An 18,047-nucleotide genomic window follows, 5' to 3' on the forward strand; every position below is an offset into this window, starting at 1 on the left:
ATCAACCCAAGAAATTAACTTTGATTTGACATTATGAAATTTGGCTTTCTCTTTCCATCTAGTTTCATAAAATTGACAATTAATTTCAGTAAAATGTAATAGACCTTTTCCCTCATATTTTCATACTCAAATTAATTCTGTCATTCCAATTATTCACATTACAAAAAAAAATTATAGTAGGTCACAAGGGAGAAAAATGCTTTAATTTGAGGCCACCTAGAAAGATCTTTGGCAACAAAGCAAATGGAAATGTAGGGAATAAAGGTTATGTCCCCAGGTGACAGTGAACCAGCACCGCCCAGTGTATAACTAGTGACTCATTTTGCATTCACATCATACACATCATAGAAAAGTACCGCTGGTGTGCATAGTAAAAAAGTGAATTGAGCAAGTAACTAAACTGTGTTTAAATGATTTCAGTGAGGTTCAAAGTATATTTAGACTAGACTATTTATGCTACAGACAGCAAACCTATTTATAGTACATAATGTATGGCACAAAGAAAAAGGAAACGTTGTGCAGTATGCCTTAGTTTCAAAACTCTCTCCAGCCAGAGGTTAATCAGTATTCTGGGGAAAAAAATGAAGAAATTTAAAAGGTGTATAGTCAAAAAGTTGAGAAACATGGTAACTAAAATTGTTAAACACGTTATGAAGGCCAGAGGGAAAAAAGTCAGAAGGAAAAAAGGCCAGTGGATTACCCATTCAGGAAAAAGAAAGAAGGAAAGCAGACATTAAGGCTGTAAGTACTAAGAGTGGGTAATTAGAAAGGGAAAATCAAAGGCGGGTCCCATGCAAAGGTTAGTATTGCACCTTTTGCAATCAACTTGGAAGATATCTGAGTATCACAAAGTGTGAATATGTATTAGGTAAAAATTAAACTTAATAAAAAGATAAAGTTTCCCCATAGATTTGTAAAAGCATCGCCTTTAAGAGTACATACTACCAAAAGACTGTAGCTTGGTTTATTTAAAATACAGGTGAGTTGTGAAGCAATATGGAATAGGGTGTCTGTAAGCATGTGTGTGTGTGTGTGTGTGTGTGTGTGTGTGTGTGTGTGTGTGTGTGTGTGTTTAAATAGACAGATATAGATATTTAGATAGATAGATAGATAGATAGATAGATAGATAGATAGATAGATGATAGACAGGCAGATAGACAGATGATAGAAAGAAAGAAAGAAAGAAAGAAAGAAAGAAAGAAAGAAAGAAAGAAAGAAAGAAAGAAAGAAAGAAAGAAAGAAAGAAAGAAGGAAAGAAATAGATAAATCACATATGTTTATAGGCATAGGTATTAAAGATACACAGATACATCTGTGTTTTCCAAACACACAACTCTATGTTATTGCTGTTGTAAACATTCTACTTTATTCATAAAATTACAAAGAAATCTAGACATACACAGAAGCACATACTCACCCACAGTATATTGTAATATTTTATCTAAATCTAGGAGAGATAAGTTTTTCTTAAACATGCTATAGGAAGTGCATGGTCTCAGAAATTATAACTGTAAGGGCAATGTATAATTCAGAATTGCGTATTTGAAGATATAAAAAGCATCAAAAATTAAAGGAAGTATGTAATTTGTAAATAAATATTTCACCGAATCAAAGCACTATGTCTAAGCATTTTCCCAGATGAATGTAGAGAGAATTCCACTCATTATATTCCTGACAAAATTTGAGAACAAAAAAGATAATCCATAGTAGACCTATACTTGTATGTGTAATGGATCAAACCTATACAAATACACATCACTATTCTCTTTAGAGCCAATTATACCATTTTTACATTACCACAAGCACTAATAAGCTGTGTCATGCACTTAAGTAACCTGGGAATAAGTTAAGGCTTCATATAAGTTGAGCGTAGGCTACTTTTCAAGAATTCTGCTTTCTTAGTTGCAACTCAGTTTGCAGAATTTTTTTGGGAAGAAGTTGGTATTGAATAAGAAATAGGGACTGAGCATCATCTATCACAAGAAGAAAAGAAAGTTTGTAACACTGCATTCATTTTTCTTTGTCTTCTGAACTGTACAGTTGCTATTAGGAAATCTAACAATTAAGACAATGTTACAAAGTTGTAGCACCATGTTACCTGATTTTTTGGCTGTGTCTATGATTAAAATACTTAACAGCAATTTTTATTTTTTGCTATATGAGTTGAAAGGCAAGAACATCTACTGATTAGAAAACCCAGGTGATGGATGCTACTCAGAAATGCAAACCTTCTAAGTTTAATAATACCATCTCATTGATATTATTACCAATAATTACCAAAACCTAAGATGAGCGCCTATAGCGGGGACTTTCTATTCCTTTGTATGTGGCAAATTCAACCCCAAGATGAAATGAAATTGTTATTTGACTAAGGGTTCTTTGAGTGAGACATGATAGCAAAGTGAAATGGCATACAGCTTTGGCCAGGTCACCTGCAAAACCACATGGAATTTAATTATTTCTATCACTCTCTATTATATGAACCACGTTGATGTAACTATAAAATATACATGTGGCGGGGGGGGGGGTAAGGAAATGAACAGACAAAGGGATTGCTTTCTACAACTTAACCCTGAACATATGGCATGTCCATACATGTAAAATTAATGTGACCAGTATAATCAATCATTTAACAGTTGATCAGTCACTGCAGGTCACAGCAAAACACTTTGGGCTGCACTAATATGCATCTGTTAAGACGAGAAACCTAAATGGAGAAAGTGAGGTGAAGCCTTTATTGTCTTTCTCCCTGTTTATGAATATAATATGAGTCTGGCTTTTTATTACACTAATTCTGTTACTTACAAATGTGGTGTCACCATTAAAACTTAAGACATGTTTGATGTTTATGTTAGATATTAATATTCTTGTCATTAATATGTCATTTTAACTAAAGAAACAAAATAAATTTTTGTCTCTACTTTCTACTCTGATTTCAGCCATTTATGTTAGATTCCGTCTTTATGAAGCGCCGTGGGTAAACTGTGTAGGGTTATTCTTTTACTGCCTGATGAAATTTAAGAGAAAACCATTAAAAAGTCTCACGAATGAATGCACAGGGGCCAGTACAGATGCGTGGTTTTCCTTCCACTGTGATCTATGGTTATTCACACGAAGTGATTAAACAGGTTCATTATTGCTTTGCTACCACACAGAAACCATCACTATTCACATTCACTCCCCAAGGTGCCCTCTAATAGACAGTTTTTCAATGATCTGTGATTTCAAGTAGCAGTAAGCTTGCAATTCACCCTGTTTAACTTTCCTGATGCTTTGAAAAAAAGATGAGCAAATTCTAGAATCTAAAGGTCTTTGGAACAGTTACAGCCCTCTTGGAAATTCTTTATCAGAGTGACAAGTATTTATCTTCCCCCAACTATAGCTCGTCTTTAAAACAATGATTTTGTTTTACCTTCATAGACCACACTGAAGAGAGAACCATCATTCCAGAATGGAATTTGTGGGCTAGTGTAGCCTTAAGTGAGAGTGACATGCTTTTAGAGCAATGGATAAGGGAAGTATAAAATGTTTAGGGCAATTTTATTATAAATCTGAATTACACATAAAAATGGATAATTGTGCTATGACACAATGGGATCTAAAGTTTTGTCACACTTCATTATTTGAAGTTATAGCTTCAAAAACAGACCCACACAACAATAACAACACCTAGGCAGTTTCTTTGTGTGGTTCTGGGATGAAAATGTAGCTCAATGGTAGAGTTTTGCCCAGTATACATGGGGCCAAGTTGTCAATCTCCAGTACTGCAAAAGAAAAAGCATTTCTCTTTCATTAAACTCTAGTTTGTGCTTCAGCCAATGAATTTATTTGTGCATAAATGAAGTTATCATTAGAAAAAGTTCTGGTTTTTTGTTTTGTTTTGTTTTGTTTTTCTGGAGATACATGACTGTTTGTGTTTAAGCTTTGGAATCAAAGTCACCTACCCTGGTTCTACTGACATTGGACAAATTCTTCAGTCTCCGTGGTTCTGAATTTTATGATGGGGAAAATGGTAATAACTATTTGGGGGGCTACTTGTGAAAATTTGTATGAGATAATGTATGTTATGCTCTATCTGCCATCTATTATCTGTCAGTCATCTATCTGTTTTTAACACAATAGCAAACTCATGCTGGGCAGGTGAGTAAGAATGAGGGAGAGTCAGATGAGGACCTGGCAGAGTGTGGCAATGCACTAGTAACAAAGCGGAAAGATTAATATGAATCCTTTCTCCATCACTCATAATAAAACCCTTTCCTTTTACGGTGTGTGGAGAAATGGGATTATATCCTTGTGTATAAAATGCTTCTTGCTAAAGTCACATCATTTAGACAGAAGCAGTTGTAAAGGAAACAAGCAACGAGGTGTGTAGAAATGATGCTTTATGTTTAAAAGAGATTCGAGGACCTTTATCATGAGCATCACTTCTGAACATCATCTGAGAACTGCGATGGATGCTGACTCATAAGCACTTACTGTGAGGGTGTGTCTCTTCGCTTTTTTTGTTAGTCTTGTTCTGGATTTTTCTTGAAAGGCATATGTGTTGAATTGGTTGCCATTCCATTTTTTCCCCCACAAACTTCTTTAATTTCTGACAATAAGACCAGTATATATTTAAAACCAGTATAATCTTAAATAACAGACGCAATAGTGAATCGTATAATCAGCAAAAGTTGTGGAGGTTTTTGCTTGCTTGTTTCTTGTTGTTGTTATTTTAACTTCTCATGCTGAAGATTGAACCCAAGGCTTCATGTGTTCTAACATGAACCTGACCCCAGAATTATTTGATATACTCTGGTCAGCACAATAAATAGAGTGTGCTCTGACAAAGACAGGTAATACTATCCCAGGTTCTAGGTTACTCATTCTACTATGCTTTGGAATGATTCAAAATCTGATTTTGAAGTATCATTGAGCTTTCTGCTTGAATGTCTCTAGAAGGGTTTCTTACCCTGTTTATGCTGTGAGATTTGGTTTCTTAAATGGTAATTCCTCTCATTTAGAAAAATAATTAAATTTTTGTAATGACCTTTTTTTTCTAATCTGGAGCAGGATAAGAGCTACACTATACAGTAATTCACTATAGGATTTCTCCCAGAACAATGTGTCTTAAACTTCTCTGTGTATAAGGATGTTCTAGAAGACCATGACAATGTTAATGTGCTGGTTCCACCCTTGGAGATTCTGGTTCTGTAGAGCTGAGGCAGGACCTAGGACTGGGTATATGCTTTCCTAAGAGGTGATTCTGATGAAATAGTAGAAAGCTTACACTCTGAACTATTGCTCCAGAAAAAAAAAAAAAAAGAGTTTTTCTCAGGGAAGAATACACCAACTGGTTATCCAGTACCTGGATATGATCAGCCCTGTAAAGATATCCAAGTAGCAACATACCGAGTGAGCAGGTTGGATTTGTTTATTAATGAAAAAGAGAGGACATGAATTTGAGAGAAATACAAGAGGAGAGGGTACATGTGAGGGGTTGGAGGAGGGAGAGGGAAAGATGAAAATGATGTAACTATATTGTAACATAATAAAAATTAAAATATATCCAAGTGAAAGTTGTCGTAGGGGTCAAGAAGTTGATTTAATGTGTAAGCGATGCAAGACTTAAATTTTGATTTCAATCCCTGGAACCCATGTAAGCATTAGTAGAAAGAACAGATTCTATAAAGCTGGCCTCTGGCCTCTATATGCACAAGTGCACACACACACACACACACACACACACACACACACACACACACACAAGAAACAAAGAGAGACATACACTAATAAATAAAAGACAGTAACTTTAAAATGGTTCCAGATTTTTACAGCTTATTTGTTATCACAATAATCTTCAAATTATAGTAAACTTATCATCTTCAAAGCTATGGGAATAGCTGGATGTGGCAGCGTACACTACAAGTCCCAGCACTTGGAAGCCGAAGTAAGGGGAGGGCTGGATGTCTGGACTCCATAGCGAACTCCAGGCAAGCATGGGATACAAAGTGAGGCTGACAGACACACATGTACACACACACACACACACACACACACACACACACACACACACACACACAATCTTCAAAATAAATCCAGGGTGATTACTAATAAGTGTGAAAATAAATATTACCTGTATCAAGCCTGTTTTCATTCCAGTTTCTAAATGGCAGAGCAAATTCTTGAGACAAGGTCCAGCATTCAGTTGTGGGTGTGTGGAGATTCAAAGCAGAAATGCGCACCTCCGTTGAAGCTGCATGCTATAGCAGAGCTATACCAGGTCCTCCTTTCCTTCCAAGCTAAGGCAAGCTCTTAGCTTGGTTTCAGTTTAAACTTATTCTCCCTGCTCATTCTACTCAGTGTCTCTGTCTCTGTCTCTGTCTCTGTCTCTCTGTCTCTCTCTCTCTCTCTCTCTCTCTCTCCCTCATTCTCTCTCTCTTCTCTCTTCTCTCTCTCTCTCTCTCTCTCTCTCTCTCTCTCTCTCTCTCTCTCTCTCTCTCTCTCTCTCTCTCTCTCTCCTCTCTCTGCCAATTTCCTTCCTCCTTTATAGACTCTTAGTTTGTAATCTCCTCTTGGCCTACTTTTTCTCCCCCTTCTAGATCTCTTATCCAAGGATAAAAGAGGGGAGGGTGAATCCTGGTCTTTCACAGATTTTTTTTTTTTTTTTGGATGAAAAGTGCTGTATGTGGAGGTTAGGGCTAGGAGAAAAACACTGAGCACTAAATAAACACAGAAAGGGATTCAGTGGCTGGGCTAGGATTTTCTTGCTTGCATTCTGTTCTGGGAAGTCCTGGCTGGCTTTTCACATTTTCCCCTAAACCAAACAAAATCAGAGCTGTATCTGCCTTAGAGAAATTAAATATCAAATCACATGGCCACAGGAGTTAGTTTATCCTTCGGGAGCCTTTGCCCATGTACTGGCTTTCATCTGCAACATTCTTTTTTTTTTTTTTTTTTTTTTTATAGAAATGATCACATGGCAGGCCAAATCACGCTTGTAATTTAGCATATTAGAAGTGAGCCAAAGTTTAAGGCAAAAAGAATATCTTTACTTGGTCCAGCAAGACGGCTGGGCAGGTAATGTGCTTGATGACTTGAGGTTAATCTCCAGGACACACGTGGTATAAGGTGAGAATGGACTCGTGAAAGCTGTCCTCTGTCCCCCACAGCGTACGAATAGATACAAGTTTTAAGAGCATTTTCCCAAAGCTTTTACTCAGAGAGAAGCGACATGTCTGATGTCTCTTTTAAATGAAGGAACAACTCCAAGGCCTTTTGCCTTCTTAGTTGAAAAACCTATGACTGAAATCAGGATTCATGGATGATCCAGGTTTTCTTTCTGAGAGCATTTAGTTATGGATCAAACAAACATACCTCTGGACTGAAAGTTAGGAAGAAGGAAGACATCGAGTCTCCTTTGTATTTAAGTTGTCTAAAGCCTTAAGGAAGTTGCTCGCCTTTTTGTACCTACTTCAGATGTATCTAATGGTCCAGGACGTGCTTTGAGGAGACTGCGCACAGGGCTGGAGTGTGTCGTGAATATGTATGCTGACAGTAGTAGTGTCATCCATGGTAGGACCCCCCACCCTAACACCCCACCCCCACCCCTAACCCCCTGCGTCTTCAGACGAAACTGCACCTTCTAGGATCAACCACACACAACCATCCATAGGTAGAATTTGAAAGTCGCCTTTCTGCATATATGTACTTAGTTGATTTTTCACAGATGAGGGAAGTTTTCTGAGACAAAATCCTAAATGATCTGTTAATGATTTGGGATTTTAAACAGTTCACTCTGAACACTGGTTCTTATAATCAAATTTGACATGAAAATAGTACTGTCATTAAATTCAAGGAAATACCATCGTTTAATGGTTAATCACATTAAATTTCACATAATTAGTACGTCATGAAGCTGCACTTTGGAAACATGAATTTGAACTTTACTACTGAGCAGACCATAGGCTACATGGACAGTAAGCCTCAGAGCACTGTGGTATTAAGCTGTAGCTTCAGGGAGATGGTTTGTGGAAAAATAACCTATTTATTAATTCCATTTATGTGTTTTAGAGAATACATATGCGTAATTAAAATGCCAGTGCTGACAAATACTGTACTCTGATGAATTGCTAGTAGGGTTAGAGTCTGTGGTTCAAGAGTACAATTAGTGTTCCTGTACCTGTCTTGGGGATAAGCAGGACTGTCCCTACACTCCTGTGTGATATGTGTTTGCGTCACTCTTGTTTCAAATGTTTGTCCTAAACATTTTTTTTTTTTGGCATGTAGATGATGGCTGAGAGATGGGAGGGTAGAATTAGGCTGGATTTCTTTCACTGGCAGTTTACAAAGTAAATTCTGGGAAGGCTGAACCAAAGGGTTACTTCTCAAGCTAACTCATTAAAATTATGGAGAGTCATACTGTTAGGACATTAACATGTGCATTCCAGGTCACCCACACCCAGATTTAGTGCTTCTTCATCCTTCCACCGACACCAGTGGCTTTGTGTGATCACTCTAACCTATCATGATACTTTGAATAAAGCAACTGATGTCATTCACTACGAAGTTGGGCTGCGTTATCATGGGGAGTCCGTGATACCAGTTTATATGATCCATGATGCAAAGGATTGCACAGTATGAACCGTGGGAAAGAAAAACCGAAGAAAGCTTTAGTGTTGTTGTTGTTGTTTTTAAATAACGTTAATGTTGTCCTTAAGGGTTTTTAAATGTTCTGCTGAGTATCAACTCAAAGGCGTTTAATAGCCGTCTCCCTACTGTAGAAATGCAAGCTTCTTGGAATTCCAGAAAGATCTTCCCGCTAGAGAGCTCCCATCCCAGTACGACACTGTGTTAAACTTCATCCACTTGTCCAGCTCATTCTTATGCTCCTTCAATTTGACTAGATATGATGTTTTTATTGGGGTTCATGGAAGCATGGCTAACGACATCAGCAGGCTTTGTAAATTCCCACTGCCTGTTTTCTCCACAGCTCACACTTTTGTCACTCAAGCTGCACCAAATTGGTCCAACAATTAATCTTCAAGCGCAGGAGCAGGGGGACTTTTAAATGGACCCCTTCTTGGGATTCTGTGTTAAAAACAGAAAAGTTCCCATGAGGGAAGAGGGTAAGTTAGCTTTTCCAGCCTCTGCCTCTCCCCGAGTCTCACTTTTCTCGGCCACCTCCCAAAAGGAATGAATTAATTTCTCTTCTTGTCCTTTAAATGAATAGTGTAGTTTGGGTGAAATTATCGGGCAATTGCATGCCTTTTATGCAGATAATGCTATTTGATGAAAGCGGTGTTTTGATCTGCTGAGGATAATACAGATCCAGGGTTGGATTCATTGGTGAGAGTGAAGCTGTCTTCTGTGATAACTTCATCTCAGCATGAGGTCAGACGGGGAAAACTGGGATGGGGGATTAAAAAATGACACAGTCGGAGCGGTATTCAGTTCCCCGCTGTGCCGCTGGCTGCACGCTATAGCTTATGTTTCTGATCTGTTATGGTATTGTCTGCCTTTCTCTCTCGGAGCAGAAAAGATTGCTTAAAACTTTTCTTTCTTCAGCTAGAGGGATTAGTTCTGTGCAGCCTTTTTAATTAAAGAAACTGTATCTTTTTCAAGGCATTTTAAAGCTGCAAGGGAAGGGCCATCAACATCCAGAACTTAGTACTATTATCTGTAACAAAGTGTCAGCTCGAAATTTGATATTCAGAGAGAGGCAAGGGAGGCTACAGAATTATGCTGCATTTTTTTTTTAACTTTCCTGGTGGCTCAAATCCCTAAATGAAGACTAGTAAATACATTAGTTTGCATATGTCCTGAATATGTTTCCATAAGCAATAACTTTCCAGCCACTTTGCTTTCCAGCTCAGCTGAGCTGGCTTAATTAAATCTTCTTGAGGATAGCAGAGTGTACTTGGACATGGTAAAAGAGGAAATAGATTTCACTATCTATCCCTTTTCTTTACCCAGAGATGATTTTTTTTAAACATTTCCATTCTGTTGAAAGTAATAGCAGTAGAAAATATCTGCTTAATGTGTGCAATTTGCATTTAAACAGTGCAACATATAACACAGTGGTGCTTTATCGCTGAGGACCTTTGCATGTGTGATCTGTGGTCATCATCTTTATTAATCTGAGAGGAGCATGGGTTGAGTCTATACAATGTTATGATGAATTTGTCATCACGGATGTATATATTTGAGTTGGATTTATAGTTCAATTTAACCCAGGTTAATGTTGAAAAAAATCCTCAAATGTCTCAAATAAGGCCCATATGGTTATCAATTTACAAAGCACACAGGCTCTGTGCTGTGGTTGCCACATACACATCTCCAACTAAATTCCATGCCAGATCAATTAGAAACAGTCCTCCTGAGCAGACAGGAACAAACAGAGATTGTTTCCCCAATACCAGCTGAACCCTTGTCTTGAAGAAATGCAAAGTAGTCGCCATAAGCTTTAGACTTCTGACCATTAAAAGTTCAAAGGCAATAAAGGTGTTGTAATAATGTTACTTTTAACCTAAAATACTTAAGAGTATCTCCTTGGTATGATGCTTATGACCCCCCCCCCAATTTTCAGTAACTACTGCATTTTCCTGCAAGGGAGAAAAATGAAATTTACTCTTTGCTTTTTCCCCTTAGTTTTGTTTTGCTTATGATTATGTTTCTAAAGAAAGAGGAATTAGTTCAGAGGGGACTCCCTATAGTGAATGGCATTGCCTAACTATGTATCATGAAAGAGACACTGTCAGAGAAGTGGAGAAATATACTTAATACATACATTTTAAGGCTAAATTTATTTTATGCATATAATTTTTAAGAAAGTGAGAATGACTTGACGTAATAAAAACATTTTAATCTTGTATCTACCCATTAGTTCATTGTGTTCTGCAGGCTAGCCCAGGAGCTAGGACCTGTGGGTTAAGATGATTAAGTTCACTTCTGCACTGCTATGAAATTCTACCGGGAAGAAGTTATACAAAAACAAACAAACAATATCAACGAACAGGGAAGGACTGGCCCTGACACCCACAGAAAGCACCGTGGAAGCCCTGTTAGGGAGAACAGCATTGACCAGGGCTTGAAAATCAAGGCATTCCAGGATCCAGGTTATTCCAGTCTAAAGAGGCACCAACAGGAGGAGAGCTGGTAGAGCTTTTCTTGGAAAGCTGTTCAGCTCATTTTATATCAACTATACTGATTCGGTACCTAAAGTTTGATCTATATTGACAAATTAATTCATAAACAAGACCCTGACATAGCTAACAAATGCGGTTGTCTTCACAAAATTGTCCTTCCATGTCATTAATGCATGATAAACTTGATTGAGCGCCTACCACCAATACACTATATTCGCTACCTACTGAAACTCACCCATTTCATAACAAGTATGAGTTTAAAAGGTATTCTCTGGTAACTATTCATTCTAAGGAGTCCATCTTTCCATAAAAAAAAAAATCATATGGCATGTGTTCAACACTTATATGAAGTGCAACAGAAACTGAGATGGTTTGCTGTTCAGAATCCTTCATAGACCTTGAGGGCCTTTGGGGTGCTTTAGCAAAACTGGATCAGCAGTTCGGGGTCTGCCACACACATGTGTGCTCCACACCAAAGGTAAAACCACCAGGAGCTCTGTTTACTCGGCTCAACAACACAAAATAATGTGCTGGAAAAAGCGAGGTCCAATTTAAAGGATACAGTGTCTGATCACCAGCCTCCTCCACGGCTCCAAAATGTGGCCACTGAGAGAAAGAAGCCTGGGTTGCTTTTAATTGAGGTAATGGGAGCATATTTTCTACTACAACCTTTGAACAAATTCAAATATTTGTTTTCGTTTCCCTTGGACCAGCTGCCAAAGGAAAAAAAAGTTATTTTTGTGAGCGAAGAACAGCCTGATGGCACTTGATAGCTGCTTCAGAGACTTGTGTATCAAGTTCATGTTCTAGTGCTGGGAATTAGTGCAGATCAAGTGGTTTGCTAGTTACAAAGTAACTTAAGAAGACTTTAGGGACCTAGACCTTGGAGTCTCCTAGGGACCACCAGCCTTTAGCTTGTTCTACATGTTCCTGAGGTCCATCTGACCACTTGCTCCTTATTCTGTCTGAAACATAACCCTGTGGGGAGATCTATGGATTGGTGGGTTTCCTAGACTTTTTCAAGGGATGGGTTGGTTGCTCTAGTGTCTGAGCTTTTGCTGTTAATGTCCTTTCTGGAAGTTTTTTAGTGTTTGGAATCCCTTAAGTGGGAGAGGTGGAGGCGCGGCAGCAATTAGGTCTGAGCCTGGCGGGTGGGTCCTCATGCAGGTCTTTATGGTTCAAGAAGGAAGACTAGGCGGGGAGAATACCTCCAAATTAGAGTTCTGTCTACACTCTCCAGAGAAAACCCCACACCTGCCTGACTCGGTGCTCCCCTTCTGTGGACTTGAAAGATTTTCAAGTCAACAGAGAAAGTGGCCTTTTGGTGACATCTGCTCCCCCATCAGAGGGAGGTGGGAACAGCTGCCATCCAGTCCCTTAGCTCCAGGCTGGCTCTCTGGACAAGAGAAAGCAGACAGCCTTCAAAGCATCCTCCTCCAGAGAGTGGGCATCACCTTATATGGCCATGGCCACAGACCTGTGGCAGAGGTTGGCATGGGGTAGGGGTGGGGGTGGGATGGGACACCAGACACTCTGACTCAGCAGCTGGTCAAGAGACTGTTTTTTAATACCCTAGTCCAGTTTCTGATGGCCCAAGTGTGTCCTCCCTAACCCCAAAGGGAATCTAGAGGTCCCTGTCACTTTTAAAGGCTCACTCAGGACACAGGAAACAAGGAGAGACTAAGGGAAGGAGGTTAATGCAGCTAGCTTCCTGACATCATCTTGCATGGACCAGACCAGCTGAGTTGAGGCTACCAAGTCTCCTAGCTACTCTGGGCAGTCTGCTGTGCAGGGCAACACAAGCAGCAACATATATATATATATATATATATATATATATATATATATATATATATATATATATATATATTCCCTGCTACTCCAGTTTTTATTGCTGCCAAAGTGAGCTATTCACCATCCTCTCCTCCCCTGAAAGCAGCTCAGCCACAGGCAGAGTGGGGATGGTCACATATCCAGTCGCCTCACTGCTTCCCAGGGATGCATTTGGAGCGAGAAGCCCTGGTACAGTTTGGTTTTGCCAAGCAACATTTCCTAAGGGGCCCAAATGATGGCACTTCTGAGAAAAGGAGGGAGAGGGTAGAGGAGTAAAAAACAAAAAAAGGAGACTAGGGAGGAGAGGAAAACAAGAGGAGAGGAGAGGAAAGGAGAGGAGAGATGAGCACATATACACACTGGGTGTCTTACAGGCTGAGCCCTGCAGAAGCAGACAAAAGCTGACAACCTCTGCCTGCTCTGTCCACCAGCAAAGTTTGGCACTAGGCAGAGAGAGCTATTGTGATGAGTTCTAGAGATGTGTGGGTTTTGTTGGTTTGGTTTTTAGTGCATCCGCTTAGTGTGAAGGCTCATGAAAAACTTGGAATATCACTTAACAGGAAAGTGGGCTAGAGACAGCCTCCAAGGTTTACTACTTTTTCTACATTGTATGACGTCTTTAATTTCTTTCTTCTTTTATCAATAGTGTTAGCCTTAATGAGGCTTTTTAGGAAAAAAGAGCTGAAATAAACACTGCCCCTCCCCATCTCCCCTTGCAGGCAGCTATTATGTTTTGGCATCTTTGGGGTTGGGGTACCTCCCCACCTCCCCCTGCATGTAGCTATTATGTTTTGGCATCTTTGGGGTTGGGGTACCTCCCCATCTCCCCCTGCATGTAGCTATTATGTTTTGGCATCTTTGGGTTGGGGTAGTGTTTTTTTGTTGTGTACTCTAAATATCAACATATGTAAGAACAAGAGAGGGGTTTTGCTTTTTGGACAGTTATAAAAGTTACACTCAGAGAATGTTTTTGTGGAAACTGGGGTGATTTATAAAACACCCTCAGATTTTCCTTATGATCATGTCAAGGATGCTAATTTGGGGGGGGCGGTTACTTGATTCTCTTGTGGTATCTGGAACCATACATTCATAATTGACGGACTTCTTACGATAATGAAGACAGGACGGTGTAATTCATGCGAGTCTGCTGCCTTAGTCTTTTTGAAGTGTGAAATTCATGTGGCAGTGAAGAGGCTGTACCATGCCTAGATTGTTCCAAAAAGATGTGCCGCTGGGTCTTGGAGTCATTAACGCTCATAGAACCGGGTCGGATTCACTTATTGCCAAGGCTTTCCAAAGCCCAGCCTTGCACTCAGTGACTTAGCGTCTTCGGGAACTCACACCATGGGCATGGACGCTCTAATTCGAGTTCACTGAGGCTCTGTGAGTTCCACGCTCAACTTTGGGAAAAATACCAGAAAGGTTCAGGCTTTTCCCTGTTTATCCGGTTGTTAGATTTGTTCTTTTGAACGTTAAAAAAAAACACAAATGTCTTTGATCCCGGCCAAGACAAATTAGGTACTGACTGGTGGGGTCCTCTGCTCTAAAGTTCATTCGCAGTGGAAGGTGGGAGCCAAGGGCTAGGCTGGAGTCTGGTCCCTCCACTAGCTGCGGGAGACTGGCCGGCCATAGCTCTGGGCAGGCCTGGGGACCCTCCGCCAGCTGCGGGAGACTGGCCAGACTCGCCAGCAGTAGCTCTGGCCAGGCCTGGAGACTCTCAGTTGGACCCGTGGCTCCAGGCTGGTTTCAGGGAACCCTGGCTGCTCCTCTTCAAGGAGCTATGCGAGCACTGGTCCTCTCCTAGGCGCAGGACCCATGCCTCCCGCGGACGGAAAGGTGCCTGGAGGTGGCAGGAGGCAGGGAGCCAGAAAGCGGCTCTGTGAAGGAGCGTCGTGCAGTTAAAAAGGCTCCTAGGGTGGGCTTTCCGTTGCCAGGGGTGAGGGTGAGGGTTGAGGGCGGGGCCTGGGGCTACAGATCCCCCCCCCACTGCACCCCCCAGTTGAGTTTTGGCAGAAACTTACAAAGTGGCAGTGTCCTAGAGGCGGTAAACTTTTTCCGCTCCCACTGCAAACAAACCAAGTTGTGGCAGGGGCAGTGTTGGGCTGCGGGAAGAGAGGAGAAGCAGAAGGGGGTGGCGCTTGCTGGTGGTGGGCGCTTTGAAGGTTTGCTGACTGTGCCCCCGACAGTGGGTACCGGCTGGAGGTCCAGGTACTTGAACCCGGGTGCAGACACTTGTTCTAAACAGAGCAGAGCCGGGGCTGGCGAGGAAGTCTGAGTATTCAGTGCAGCCCTCCCCTGCCGGAGTCCGAAGGTCATTTGCGCTTTTCGGTCTCCGACAAGAGGACACTTCTGGAAGGAAAGACGCGGGTCATTTTCGAAAAGCTCTGTGAAGGACGGGCCGCCTACCGGGGGTGGCAATCCTTAATTACACCCTTCTGTCTGGGAATCCATCTTCCCAGGCAGTGTCTTGCACTCCCACCTCCTCGGGTGACTCAGCTGACCCGAAATGCCCACCCTATAGAAGATCAAGAGAAGTAGTTTTCTGAGAAGGTTAGAGGTTTGATTACACTGAGAAGTGTTTCCACTTAAGTCCAAGGCAATTACCCGCCCCTTCCCCCAAGTCTTCCTCCCGGTCACCCGGGAGAAGAAAAGGACAGACTCCCACGCACGTACCCCCGCACTTTGTTGGTGCGTGTGAATTTCAAATGGCGCTGTAAGTTCATTAGTGTTTGCAATCAGCGGCCGGCAGACCCCTCATCAGAGCCGAAAGCCGGCAAGAGCCATTCATCAGCATGAAGTGTTATTCATGGATGACCCCTAAATCACGGCGAGAGTAGTAGATACACTGATTGGTCACAGCATGGGAGCCTCGGTGCTTTCCTCGTACCCAGCGTGGCTGGGAGGAGGGAGGGAGGGAGGGGCGGCGTCGTGGACGTGGTTCAGTCCGGCAAATCCCATTTGACAGCGAAAAAAGCAGAAAACCGGGAATCTCATTTTTTGAATAAAGAAGAAGAAGAAATAAAGTACCTGTCATCTTGACAAGTGGCGTAGCGGAGGAGTCAAGGATTATAAATGATCACAGCCAGGTCCAGCTCGCCCCGTGATTGGGCTCTCCCGCGATCCGCACCAGGGAAGCGCATGGTAGGCTCCGCTCCTCTCTCTAACACACACACACACACACACACACACACACACACACACACACACACACACACACACACACACGTGTACGCGCCTGGTCTCGGGCACACTAACCCAGAACGTCCCCCGCCCTTGCCCACAATTACGGTCCTAGATGCTGCTCCCTGGCACAGCGCCCTGCTCGCCTGCTCACCTTTCCCTTCTCTCCCTCCTCCCTCGCCTCCTCCATCCTCCCACTCCTCTGGCCGAGAAGCGAGGACCCGGGCCGGTGGTGGAGGCTGGAGGGGCCCGGCGGGAAGCGCGAGGGGGAGCGCGCGGGGGAGAAAAAGAAAGTGAACTCATTGGCGCCCGCGCGCTTCCCTCCCCTCGCCGCGTCCCCGGGCCGCCCGGCCGTGGGCAGCGGAGGAAGTTGTAACACTTGCATCCCTCCCCTCCCCTCCCTCCCCTCTCCTCCACCGTCCCCCTCCCCCGCGCCCGGCGCCTTTGAATTTGGCCGGGCGAGCGCCCGGGCGGACGCGGCGGCGGTGGTCGGGGTGCGAGCGGGCGGCGCGGGCAAGCGGAGCGCGGTAAGTGCAGCGCCGTGCGCCCTCTTTCCTTTCTGGGGTCCTAGCGCCGGGGCCTCCGGCTGGCGGGCGGGGAGCGAGCGGGGACGCGCGTTTCCCTCTTCGAACCGCTGCTCCGAGGGGCCGCTGCGAGTTGGCCAGCCCTGCAGGCGGCAGAGCATCCTAGCTAGCAGACTCTCGGCGCTCCGGCGGGCGTCCGGGTTCCGGCCTCGGGTCCCCGCCCCTCCCTCGCGTCTGCCACCCCTGACTGCCGGCTCAGGTGGGAACTTCGGCGGTGTCTTCCCACCTGGCAGCTGGGCAGGGTTCAGGAACTCTGGGCTCCCCGGGTTCCCCCAGGAAGGTGGTTTCCCAGGAACCTGTAGGGGCAGGGAGTGTAGATGACCTCGCTCTCTCTTGGGATGCTACCCAGTTTGGGGACACAATCTCTGGTTCTCTGGGAAGGTATCTGGAGAGCTCCTGTGGGACTTCCAGAGACCTGGAAGCCTTGGGGTGTCAGCATTTGCCCGGGAAGTGGAGAGGAGGCTTCCCCAACTGCCAGGCGGCCAAGTTGCCAAAGAGTGGAAGTACTATGGGCTGAGGGTGCTGAGTGGAGCGTTGATCTCGGCTGAAACTTGATCTGGAAACTCTGAACCGGACTGGAAGCAAACAAAACAAACCCTGACCAGGGCATTAAAAAAAAGAAAAATTACAGATGGATGAGCCTGCTACTCACTTAAGTTGCTCTCGTGTTTTTACAACTGATGAAAGGGGGTTTCAGATGTTTCAGGTTGGGGCAAATGATGTGTGATCTTTGCTGAGGGTCTTACTAAGTGCAATCCAAATTCCCTTCGTGCTGCCTCTCTTGTTGTAGAGGTTAACTTGTTAATTATTATCGTGGAGGAACGGCAGCCAGTAATTCCACCGGGTAATAATACAGCGAGTGCATTTGTTTTCAAGTCCTTATGATTCTAAGCTAGAGAAAAGTTCTCCAGGACCTTTGGAGTAGAAGAAATGAAAATGAAATTCTGAGAACTAGCCTGGTACTTTTTCCAGGGCCCCAGGCAGCTGAGCTACCAGAGATCAAGACTCTCCCTCAATCATACTTTTACTTCTTATCTTCTGGCCATGTATTTGTCAAACATTTGTAGACTGGCAGAATATACTGGGTGGTCTTTTCACTACAAAAAAGCAACGTGTGCAGGCATTACCTTGCTCTTCCGTGGTCAGGAGAGAGAGAGAGAGAGAGAGAGAGAGAGAGAGAGAGAGAGAGAGAGAGAGAGAGAGAGAGAGAGAGAGAGCGAGCTGGCACCTTAGGAAATCTTGAGAAAGGACCCCTTAAAGTAGTATTACAGCTTAACCGAACTGATTTGGTTTCCCCTGTCTCCTTGTCTTTAAAATACGACGC

General features: G+C 42.9%; 1 protein-coding gene across 12 annotated transcripts in view; it reads left to right on the forward strand.

Annotated features, from left to right (window-relative positions):
* Tenm3 (teneurin transmembrane protein 3) overlaps window positions 1-18,047 on the forward strand; it is a 1,310,468-nt gene that overhangs the window by 663,221 nt on the left and 629,200 nt on the right. Inside the window, exon 1 of one of the 12 annotated variants that reach the window (XM_076553333.1) lies at window positions 15,885-16,100. The exons of 9 other annotated variants lie outside the window; for them this stretch is intronic. The gene's annotated coding sequence lies outside the window, so the exon portion shown is untranslated. Of the gene's footprint in view, window positions 1-15,884; window positions 16,101-16,542; window positions 16,667-18,047 lie in introns of those variants that run through there. 2 more of the 12 variants (XM_076553325.1, XM_076553326.1) reach the window with 2 other exon arrangements.

This window comes from Peromyscus maniculatus, chromosome 17 (assembly GCF_049852395.1).
Source record: "Peromyscus maniculatus bairdii isolate BWxNUB_F1_BW_parent chromosome 17, HU_Pman_BW_mat_3.1, whole genome shotgun sequence".
NCBI lineage: Eukaryota > Metazoa > Chordata > Mammalia > Rodentia > Cricetidae > Peromyscus > Peromyscus maniculatus.